Below are 12366 nucleotides of genomic sequence, written 5' to 3'. Positions count from 1 at the left end.
TGTGTGTATAAAGAAAGGATGTGTGAGTGGATTCAGGGTGTAGAGATTCAGTGGTTGGAGAAAGTAGCAGGGAAAGGCATTCTCTGGGGTTTGAGGATATATCTGATCAGAGGCAATGGTGGTAATTAAAAGAGAAAAATTCTTGCCAACAGGGTTCAGGGCAGTGGAACTTGGCCTGGACCCATTTCTCTTTATTTTCTCCAAAGCCAGGACCACATTCTTCACCTCATTTTAGGTCAGGATTATTTGTAAAACACCCCCATAAGAATAATAATGACAATAATTGTAATAAGACCATTTCTTCATGGCCTAAGTTGTACTAAGTTTTCTTTACTCCTTACAATTGGTCTATAAGGCAGGAGTTGTGATTCACATTTTAGAGATGGGACAATGAAGCACAGAGGAATCAAATAAATTACTTTAGGTGATAAGGACAAAGGGGAGAGAATCAGATTACAATCAACAGAAGCAAACTGGAGACTCAGAATAATAACACTACGGAAAATCAATACAATAAAGGCCAAAAAACTAGTAATGTTTTCTTAAAAGATTATGCTTTTGGGGCACCTGGGTGGCTCAGTCGGTTAAGCATCTGACTTTGGTTCAGGTCGTGATCTCTGTTTGTGAGCTCGAGCCCTGCATTGGGCTCTGTGTTGACAGCTCAAAGCCTGGAGCCTGCTTTGGATTCTGTGTCTCCCTCTCTCTCTGCCCCTCCCCCACTCATGTACTGTCTTTCTCTCAAAAATAAATAAACATTAAAAAATTTAAAAAGATTGTGCTTTTGTAGACACAAAAATTATTTCTGAAAGAAAACCAAACTAGCACCAAGGAATGGAGCTGGGATGGATGTAGAAAACAGAGTGTAATTCTGTCCTTTCTGGGCCATAGAAATTGTGTGGAGTGGTTCTTGGTAGCAGTTCGCTAAATACAGTTGTGGTATAGCTGGGAGCAGCAGCCCCAGAATTGAAGGCAAAGGTAGAATGCAGCATGAGGTCAGAGGCAGCATCTCCAGCTCAGGAACTGCTGTGTCAGATGTGACTGCAGGGGTTCCCTGGTAGAATTTGTTCTGAGAGGTTCTTCAAGCTGCCAAGTTTCAGTCAGCCCTTGTCAAAAGTGTACAGCATAAAATCTCTTTGTGGGGTACTATGTTACTTAATTGAACAGGCAGAGATATCAAGGAGAGGTTTTTCGTGAGCAGTTTTTCTGTTATATTTCAGCTGTCATGCAGGTCCAATCATAAAAGGAGCAGTTATGGCAAAGTGTATTTCAAGTTCAAGCATTAAACACACACACACACACACACACACACACACACACACACACACACACAGTCCTCTTATGATGATTTAAAAATTCCTTCCCAAGACAGTTGGCAGTTCACCCTCTCTACCTTCTCACGAGAAGTTCTGCATCAAGGGACCACATATGTTTATAGGAATTCTTGCTTTCCATCCACGTTCAGCGATTCAAGTGATATATTTATGTGCTGAAATAGGAGGGAGGAGGGACTAAAGGTGAAATGGAAAAATATTTACAAGTTTGTAAACTCTTCAGTGGCTTACAAAACTGGGTATATGAAATAAGTAAATGCAAATCCCAATGCTGCCAGGAACCTGGAAAATCTAATGAAATAAGTATATGCAGATGTCAGAGCTGGAAGGCCTGCAAGGTTATCTAGCTTAATCCTCTGTAGTCAAAGTCCAAATAAAAAAATTTCCGAGAAGGACACAGAGGCATACTGCCCAGATCCCTCCTTCAAGAAAGAGCTTGTAGCCAGCTGCTGAGATTGGGTCTGGACAGCCTTCAGCCATCAGCCCCTTCGGGGATGTCCTTGGCCATTGAGAGCTGCCTCTCCCAAAATGGTGCTCTTTTCGGGGTAGCTCCCACTCAGTGCCTGATGGAGGAAGGGGTTGGAAAGCTGGACCCTTTTCACCTAGTTTGGGGCAACTATGATGGATCCTTTTAGCTCAGATTCCCCACAGGGTTGGCTGAGGCTGTTGTTCTGCAGCTCAGTTTCTCCCTCAGTCCAATCCTGGTTCCTTCATTTCCTCCATTGTGGCTCTCAAGACAAGGGCATTCCCTAATCAACATACTGCACAATAAAACCCATCTTAGACTGTGTTTCTCTTAGAGCACTGAGAACCCAACCTGTGACAAGTCCCCAAACATGCTGCACTTCCCAGTGATGCAGAGTGCATACTTCACAGGTAGTCTTAACTGTGAGTCAGATAGTGTTGGACAATTCCTCCATGAAGTGCCGGAATCAGCCTCTCTGCACATTTTGTTAACTACATCTGCCCTCCTGAATGAACCAGAGCAAGACTAGGCCATCTGCAGTCTATTTCATTTATTTCTACTCTCTTGCGAAGAATTCTATCTTGCAGTAAAACAAAGTTTTAGCTGATTCATTATCATCTCCTTCTCTTTTGGTAATTGTGAGACAAAATTGAAGGGAAAAGCAAATGATTCATAGGTCAACAGTTCAGGAAACATGAAGTAGTTCATGTTTCTTTTTAGGTGACTATTACCATTTGGGGTGTGAGGGGTGATTTTGCAGGAGGAAGGGGCTTGGTGGGAGCCAGGGGAGAAACAAAGTGCTTTGTGGCAGAAGCACAGATTTGGAGTCATCTTGGGCAATTCTTTTAATCTTCTGAGATCCAACAAATATGTTTTTGTTCATTCTCCTGTGTTCTCAGTCTTGGTGAAAGGAAACATTATTCATCAAGTTTAGGAAGCTGAGAGTTGTCCTGCATTCCATACTTTCCTTCACTCTCTATGTCTATTTATTATTTGTACATTATCATTTCCTTCTTCCACTGTAGCCCTAATTAATTGTGTTCTTGTTTCCCTCTCTCCTTGTCTACTGCTACTACCTTGGCTTGGGCTCTCAGGGCAACTGCCTCCTCCACACTTATTCTCTTTCACTCTGTAGTGTAGTGAGAATGGCTTCTCTATAATACCAAACTAATTATTTTGGTCAACAGCTTAAAATACCATAATGAAGCATTATCATAGCAAAAACCTGGAAACAACCCAAACGCCCATCAGTGGTAGAATGGGTAATTAAATCGTGGCACATTCATACAACACAATGGTATATAACAACAGCAACAAGTGAACAAGTTACTAGTATAACCATCCACATGAATGAATCTCATGAATATAACACTGAACCAAATCATAAAAGATACCATTCTCTACACTTTACACAGATAGAAAGCTCAGAATAATCTATGATGTTGGAATTCAGGGAGTTGCATTTAGGGAGGTTGATGTGATGTCTGGGTGGGGTTGGGAAGGTTACTTGTGTGGTGATGTGCCATTTCTTATCTTGGTGGTGGTTAGTAACATGGGTATGTTCAGTTTGAGAAAAGTTGCTGAGCTTAACAACTAGGATTTGTATACATCTCTGTATGAACATTATTATTAATAAATACTTTTTAAAATCCTATAATAATTCCCCCAGGCCTATAGGGTAAAGTCCAAATTCATAGGATCCCCTCAATTACCAGCATACTTCTCAGACCTTCTCTCTAGGTATTCTCCTTGTGTATGTTCACTTCCCTCTGTCTGGATTTTTTGAAGCTCCCTGAAAAGGGCAGCAGGTCAGGTGGTTGGATGACAAATACAGGTTTTTAATGAAAGAATGTGAAGCTGATAATTGTGGGGCTGATAACACTTACCCTACAGTGCTTTTCTGAGGATTAAATAAAAGAATGTATGTGTAGTTCTTGGTACAGTTCCTAAAGCATAGCAGACGCAGACGTTCATCATATTGGTTCCTTCCTCCTCCCCACTCCCACCAGTGCAGATGAATGGACCTATGATACCTCTGAACATTATTAGGGTATTGTAGCTGAAGTCATTTTTTGAGAGGTATTGCCTATAACTCTCATTATCCATTTGGTGAAGTTTACTCCCCAAAGACACTCTGGCTTGTCTTCAAGTCCCAAGATTACAAATCTTGACACAAATGTGACTTCCTTGGGCAAGCTGTCCCAACAAAACTCATACTTTAACGTTTAAGTCAGATTCCTCCAAAATCCCTTGGAAATATCACCACATGCCCATTATCTGATAAAGGGATAAAGAACAGCTGCAGCTAGGGAAAGACATTTCCTGGAGTCTGGTTTTACTTTATTTGGGTGCTTTAGGTAGACGGGGTCATTAGAAGGATCTAAGAATTTTAGAATTGCATGCTGCTGCTTCTATTGGTTGCTGTTTTTCAAAATATTATATTCTTGCTATAAAAATGCTTTCTTTCTCATGCCACATTTCATAAAGACTTTCCATCTGGTCTGTACCGATAACTAGAATCTTGAGATGCTCATTCCTCTTACAACTTGTAGTTTTAAATGATCCAGATGTAGAAGAATTGGGTTTTACAGCTTTTTCTAAAGGATTTTGTCTTCCTAATCCTACAGCTGTATGTGTTGAGGACTGACCAACAGGAGAGAGTGCTAACAATGAACCTATTACAAGTTTTCCACTGGCTATGTTATTTTTCATTTGGCATGTCTTAGGAGAATAAAATCATGAAATGAAAGCATTGAAATCTATTAGGATAAGGACCATAGTGAATCAGCTAATCCACAGTGGGCAAGACAAAAAAGAGAAAGAGAAAAAGAAAGAGAGAGAGAACACTAAAAATGAAAAACAAGATTAGAATCAAACTGTATTAGAAATAGAATTCTCAAGGATTTTACCAATTTGTTATGATTTAGGAACAACAAATTGATTAATTGATCTTTATAAATTCTGGTTCTTAGTTTTTTAATCCAAAAAATTTGAAAAGGGACACCAAATTATGAAAAGTAGATAGAATATTGATGAAAGTCCTTTTATTCCCAGGAGGATGGACTTTGGTAAATTCACTCACCTGGGCCCTAAGCTTTAGGGGCCACAATACTGGTTCTACAAAACGACTCAGGGAGGAGGAAACAAGGGAGTAGTCAGCCACTCTAAAGAGTTGCTGCCCCATTGCCCCCTTTCTCTCCCTTGTTCACCCATTTCTTCTCCCTTTTCTCCTTCCTTGTCCATCCATCTGCCCCCTCCTTGCCCATAGAGCATATTCAGTGTTTTCATGAAGTTAATGTTCATATAATTTCATACATATAAAAATGTGGGAGGTGGAGGGGAAAGGAGCATATAGCATGAGATGCCCAGATTCACCTCTACCCTGAAATGGCCTTGATAACATATGGTATGAATAATAAATCCCTATTTTGTGGAAACTCACTTCTTGAGCAGCCTCAAGCTTATTTTCTCATGTAAATAAGCCTACAGAAATGGAGGAAAAGCCTCCCCATATTAAATTATTAGCTTCAGATCTTTTACTTTTAAAGGCTAGCATAGAAATAAAATTCCAAGAAGGACCACAGGCATGAAAAAATGACATGTGTATAAAGGTGAGGTGTAGGGAATCAGATGCTTGAGCAATGAGAAGATAACCCATCAGGTCAGGGCCTAAGGTTTTCTGTAAAGGGATCTGCTTTCAATCTGAAGCCTTGGAATCTTGGTGGTGGTGATGGTGTAATATGTTGATAGAGAGGAGCTTCAGCTAGTTGGGGATGAGATGCTGTTGGTGATAACCTCACTTTGCTCTCCAATAATAACCTCATCAAACAGGAACAGGAACATATTGCAGCATCACCTGAGCTTGTGGTGTGTCCTAGATTTTGTTTCTTCCTAAATACTATCTCTGAGAAATCCTGACTTGGTTATTTATCTCAAAAGAAAAGGAAGTTTGTTTACATAATTAATGCTGGCCAGGCATCAATAAGAAGAAATGGGGAGGAAATGTTTTGAATAGATACCAAAATGGCTAACAAAGGTGACATCAGGGTGAGTATCAAGGTACGCTGTGGTTGATGTGTCATCATGTGCCCAAGGGAAAGGTGTGTCCAGGAAGATACCCAGGAACACTTGGCCTAGGAATATGCCCCAAGTCAAGTTACCATGGGCAGGAGAAGAGAAAATGAAAACTTGAGTTTACTGTTTGTGATGTTGATTCCTGTAGAATTTTAAATTTGCCAGCTTGTAGATATAAATAGTCAATTTGAATACTTTTTAATATAAAAGCAATCTGTGAAGTCTTCATCCCTGGAAATCTTTATAAGAGGAAGAATTACCACCTAAAGGAATATTTAGGCATGCATTTACCAAGACTCTGAGAACCACAGTTTTGGCTACATTATTTTTTGAGCTCCTTTCCAGTTCCATCATTACAAGTCTCAATTTATACAGAGATCTGTAGAAATCCCTGGGTTTCAAAAGCCCATATCAGATCATGATGACATAATAGTTAAGTTCTATCAACAATGATGAGTCAGGATTTGAATGAGTTTCTCTGTATAGATCTCTAGTGATGAAATATCTGGGCAGAAGTACTTCTCCCACTTCAAGGCAGCAAAATAGTTAGTTGTGGAGGTGCTGTGCAATTTCAGAAATAAGCAACACACTTTGCTTTAAACATGGTACAGAAATTGAACTGAGTCCCACTTGGGAGGCTAGCTTCATTTTCACAGTTCTGTGGTCTAAGGGCTAAAGTTCTGAAGGGAGGAGAAAGGCAGGCAGGCATATTTTCTGCGCTTGCTAAATGGGCCTCAAACGCCTCCACTCATTTATTTGTTGAAGACAGGGTCATCTCATTTAATTCAGTAGGAATACAAGTGCACCAGAAGTACAGAAAGGCTGCCTCATCATTTCCTTTCTGTATTTCAAATCTGTATTTCGAAAGTATTGCAAATATGCTCCCTATGAAAGAAGCTGCATGGAGAGCCAGATCCAGGCCCCTGCTTCCTGCTCCATAAACAGGGTTAAGTCAGGGAAGCCGTAGATTCATAAGTCCACCCTGGGTGTCTAAGGTCATGCACATTATGTCCAAATGTGTAACCATGGAAAATGTATTAGTAATGTCAAGTTCAGAACAAGAGCATAAACTGCTGGAGCTTGGGGTAAAAGAAGAGTGGTAGGAGAACCCTGACATATTTTGGAAAAACACCCCTCCCCCAACTTACTTGACCATCTATTATTCCCTCCTGGACTCAGATTTGGTGCAGGAGGCAGGGAAGGACAGTGAGGAAGGTTAGAAAGCATCATCCTGGGATGCTGACACCCTCTGCCTCACCCTTGTAACTCAAGGACAAGCAGGGTGGAGTTGAATACAAGGTCCTATACAAAACTGGATACAGGTTAAAAAAAAAGGCACAAAAAAGCAAAAGTATATATGTATTAAGGCAAAATCATGTATCATCCTGTGATAGGAGCAGGAATCACTTCCATTTAGCCTGGATTCCTTTTCCTTTTCATTACGCAGGAGGCCAGTCTCTCACCTTGCAGTATTGGGTTTGGAAATAGCCAAAGACTAAACTTCACGTCTTAACTTGCACTTTCAAGGTTTATTTTGTAATTTAAGAAAATGAGTCAAACCCATCATCTCCCCATCTGGGTATTTTCTTTATCAGGCTAAGCACATCATTATTTTCTGAGGGCTGGAGCAACCATACGGTCCTTTCCAATCAAAGGTTTTTCAATCAGCGTTGGCTTTGAAATCACCTCGTCCTCCAGCGGTCCTCGCCGCACACCCATCTCCGCGTGATTTCCACTCAAGTTTTTTCCTCCTAGTACCCCTCCCACATTCATTTCATCTTTAAGCCGCCTCAAATCTTTTGGCAAGGGCAGCAGGATAAAATTCTTCAACCACAATTATACACAATGTCGACACGCAGCTTCACACGTTTGGGGATTGTCTAACCTAGAAATGCGTTCCTTACTAAGAGGCCCAGGGGGCAGGCACAGTGCCCACGCGACCCCTGTAGTCTCCCTCCCCTTGTCCCAATCCGGCCGCCTTCGCGCCTCAGAGGGGGCAAAAATCCCTCAACCAGAGCTTGAGCCCCTGGCCTGGGGAGGGGGTGAGCAGGGAGGCCGAGGTCGTCCCCGGAAGCGTGCGCCCCTCACCTTGTGGACGGTGCGTGCAGCCGCGTCGTACTGGGCGACCTGGGGCGTCCCGCTGGCTCCCCAAGTCTCACACCGAACGCGCTCCGTTCTCTCCCGAGCTTTGTGAAAGCACAGCTTCTCTCAACACCCAGCTCTGGAGCACGCTGAGTCCAGGGGCGTTGGGCCCTCGAGAGTCCTTTGCCAGCGCCCGTGCCCCCTGGCTGCGGCCAGAAGGAGCTGGGAGCGCGATGCGCTGGGCTGCCCCGTGGCGCTGCAGGCGGCAGGCGCTGCGCTTTGCGAAGTCTGGGTGCCCCGACTGGAAGAGGAGGCGTGAGCGAGAGCTGGCAGGAGGAGGTGGAGGAGGAGGAGGAGCAGGAGCAGGAACAGGAACACGAGCAGGGAGCAGTTTACTAAATCACCAGGCAGGTTTGCAGGCGCGCAGGACACCACTGAACAGCGAAGGGGGTGGGTGGGATGAAAAGGTGAGCCAGGGTGCGATGAGGGCGGTGGCGGTGGAGGAGAACTTGGAGGTCGGAGCTCTGAGGTGCTTCAGATCTTGCTTAGCCTGTAAAAGAGAAATTCTGAAGCTGATGGCGCCCTCAGGGCTCCCGGTTGCAAACACTAGAGGGCAGCGCTGTCCACGCTATAAACCTGGCCTACAGGGTTGGCGGGTGTGGACCAGGGTCTCACCTCCTGAGCCCTTTGTTGGTGGAGGCCCAGGCAGAGAAGGGTCCAGGTGGTGCAAGGAAAGGCAGACCCTATACCCTTATTCTGTGGCCAGCTTGGGTTGGGGAGAGAGGGAATACAGTAGCTGACAGGTTTGGACTTTGCCTGTCTGTGGCTCCTCCAGGCAAATCCTCTGGAAGTGAATTACTTCTTTTTCCCCAGGGGGAAAATTACAGTCAACATCCACAGGGTGCTTAAAGGAGAGGGGTGGGAAGAGGAGGGTGAGGAAGAAGTAGGGGAGTATTGGGGGTGGGGAAAAGTGGAAAGGGGAAGAGAGGTGGGGAAAACAGAGGAGAAAAAGAGAAAAGGAGGTGTTGGAGTTAATATTTCAGGCTGCAAAGGTCTGTGTGCGCTTCCCAATGTTCCAGGGATATTCACCTGCTGCCAGGCCAGAGGAGTTAACTTGGGAGGGACTTTATAGAATCCTGGCACTGCTGAAGGAAGCATACTGAGGGCTTTGGTTACTGCTTCCCCAGAGGGAACTTAAGTGGTTCTGAAAACTTGAAGCTGTATATACATTGATTCCCTGATATTTTGGGAGAAAAAAAAAATCAGATTATTTGAACTACAACCCTGGCAGATGGGAGAGGAGAGATTGGGAGTTATAAAATGGAATAGCAAATCTTTTTTTTTTTAAAGATGTTTTTATTTCGTTTCTTTATTCCAGTTTTTAATTTAAATTCTAGTTAGTTAACATATAGTGTAATATTGGTTTGAGGAGTAGAATTTGGTGATTCATCACTTATATATCAAAACGAGTATCCTCCTTAATACCCATCCTCCATCTAGCCCATCCCCCACCCACCTCCCTCCATCAACCCTGTTTGTTTTCTATTGTTAAGAGTCTCTTATGGTTTGCTTCCCTTTTTTCTTTTATCATATGTTCATATGATTTGTTTCCTAAATTCCACATATGAGTGAAAATAATATGGTATTTGTCTTTCTCTGTCTTATTTTGCTTAGCATATACACTCCAGCTCCATCCATGTCAATGCAAATAGCAAGATTTCATTCTTTTTGATGCCTGAGTAATATTCCATTATATGTTATATATATATATCCAGTTATATATATTATATATATTACATCTTCTAATTCATCAGTCAACAGACACTTGGGGTCTTTCTATAGTTTGGCTATTGTTGATAATGCTGTGGAATGGCAAGTTTTATGCAGACTATATGATCTATAGTCATCCTGATAGAAGTTGAAAGGACTTTGGAACCTCTGTAGACAACTATGTAGTTCCCCAAAATACCTGCCTCACACTTGCCTTTCTAGTGTGTGGCTTTATGGCTGAATTGAGAAGACTTTATTTGATTTGATTTAATTTTTGGTAGCTTGGCTTTTCTAAAACAAATGAAATCCTTCTTTTTCAATTCAGAAAGCAAGCATGCATTCCTTTCTTCCTGCCTTCTGTAGTGCCTCTCAGGATCAGCAGGGGCTGAGTGATGGTGTGAAGGGGAATTTCACTAAACAAGAGAAAGGCAGGTTGGTAAACTATAGTCTTGAACTGTGATTAGCTTCTGTTAATCCTATTACACTAAAAGAAAAGGCTTAAGTGGACTAAAGCCAAACAGGAACATGGGATGGGAGGATGTTTTCCTACCAAAGAAAGATAGTACTTCCAAGTCATCAGTTTGAGATGTGTTAGGTGATAGAACTGTTATGTAAAAACAAGCAGAACAAAAATGTTTCTTTATTTTACTTTTATTTTATTTTATTTTATTTTATTTTATTTTATTTTTTTTACTTTCTAGAATTTATTTATTTTTTATAATTTACGTCCAAGTTAGCACACGGTGCAAAAATGATTTCAGGAGTAGATTCCTTAAGCCCCTTACCCATTTAGCCCATCCCCTCTCCCACAACCTTTCCAGCAACACTCTGTTTGTTCTTTATATTTAAGAGTCTCTTATATTTTGTCACCCTGCCTGTTTTTATATTATTTTTTGCTTCCTGTCCCTTATGTTCATCTGTTTGTATCTAAAGTCCTCATATGAGTGAAGTCATATGATATTTGTCTTTCTCTGACTGACTAATTTCACTTAGCATAATACCCTCTACTTAGTTGCAAATGGCAAGATTTCGTTCTTTTTTTATTGCAGAGTAATAGTCCATTGTGTATACACACACACACGTGTGTGTGTGTGTGTATAGTCCATTGTGTATATACATGCACACATGAGTGTGTGTGTGTGTGTGTGTGTATGTGTGTGTGTGTATACACTTTGGCTATTGTGGTAGTGCTGCTATAAACATTGGGGTGCATGTGCCCCTTCAAATCAGCATACCTGTATCCCTTGGATAAAATCTAGTAGTGCAATTGCTGGGTTGTAGGATAGCTCTGTTTTTAATTTTTTGAGGAACTCAAAAATGTTTTTAAGTGGCTGTTTTCCAGAGTGCGTGCACCAGTTTGCATTCCCACCAACAATGCAAAAGAGATCCTCTTTCTCTGCATCCTCACCAACATCTCTTGTTGCCTGAGTCATTAATGTTAGCCACTCTGACAGGTGTGAGGTGGTATCTCATTGTGGTTTTGATTTGTATTTCCCTGATGATGAGTGATGTTGAGCATTTTTTCATGTGTCGGTTGGCCATCTGGATGTGTTCTTTGGAAGTGTCTATTCATGTCCTTTGTCCATTTCTTTACTGGATTATTTGTTTTTTGGGTGTTGAGTTTGATAAGTTCTTTATAGATTTTGGATACTAACCCTTTATCTGATATGTCATTTGCAAATATCTTCTCCCATTCTGTTGGTTGCCTTTTAGTTTTGCTGATTGTTTCCTTTGCTGTGCAGAAGGTTTTTATTTTGATGAGGTCCCACTAGTTCATTTTTGCTTTGGTTTCCCTTGCCTCCAGAGACGTGTTGAGTAAGAAGTTGCTGTGGCCGAGGTCAAAGAGGTTTTTGCTTGTTTTCTCCTCTAGAATTTTGATGCCTTCCTGTTTTATATTTAGGTCTTTCATCCATTTGGGGTTTATTTTTGTGTATGATGTGAGAAAGTGGTCTAGGTTCATTCTTCTCTATGTCGCTGTCCAGTTTTCCCAGCACCACTTGCTGAAGAGACTGTCTTTATTCCATTAGATATTATTTCTTGCTTTGTCAAAGATCAGTTGGCCATATGTTTGTACGTCCATTTCTGGGTTCTGTATTCTTTTTCATTGATCTGAGTGTCTGTTCTTCTGCCAGTACCATATTGTCCTGATGATTACAGATTTGTAGTACATCTTGAAGTCTGGGATTTTGATGCCTCCAGCTCTTGTTTTCTTTTTCAAGATTGCTTTGGCTATTTGGGGTCTTTTCTGGTTCCATGCAAATTTTAGGATTGTTTGTTCTAGCTCTGTGAAGAATGCTGGGGATATTTTGATAGGGATTACATCGTTTATGTAGATTACTTTGGGTAGTATTGACATTTTAACAATATTTTTTCTTCCTATCCAGGAGCATGGAATCTTTTTCCATTTTTTTGTGTCTTCTTCAATTTTTCATAAGCTTTCTATAGGTTTCAATGTATAGATTTTTCACCTCTTAGGTTAGATGTATTCCTAGCTATTTTATGGTTTTTGGTGCAATTGTAAATGGGATCGATTCCTTGATTTCTCTTTCTGTTGCTTCGTTATTGGTGTATAGGAGTGCAACCAATTTCTGTGTGTTGATTTTATATCCTGCGACTTTGCTGAATTCATGGATCAGTTCTAGC

General features: G+C 41.5%; 1 protein-coding gene across 2 annotated transcripts in view; it reads right to left on the bottom strand.

Moving 5' to 3' along the window:
- Positions 1 to 8079, bottom strand: part of HTR1E (5-hydroxytryptamine receptor 1E) — a 90353-nt gene extending 82274 nt beyond the window's left edge. The window contains exon 1 of one of the 2 annotated variants that reach the window (XM_006931876.4): positions 7960 to 8054. The gene's annotated coding sequence lies outside the window, so the exon portion shown is untranslated. Of the gene's footprint in view, positions 1 to 7959 lie in introns of both variants that reach the window. The other variant, XR_002742358.2, reaches the window with a different exon arrangement.
- Between the last annotated feature and the right edge of the window lie 4287 nt (positions 8080 to 12366).

The sequence above is a fragment of the Felis catus genome, chromosome B2 (assembly GCF_018350175.1).
Source record: "Felis catus isolate Fca126 chromosome B2, F.catus_Fca126_mat1.0, whole genome shotgun sequence".
In the NCBI taxonomy this organism is placed as follows: Eukaryota; Metazoa; Chordata; class Mammalia; order Carnivora; family Felidae; genus Felis; species Felis catus.
The sequence above is the reverse complement of the archived record's forward strand: the minus strand, read 5'-3'. Positions and strand labels throughout refer to the sequence as shown.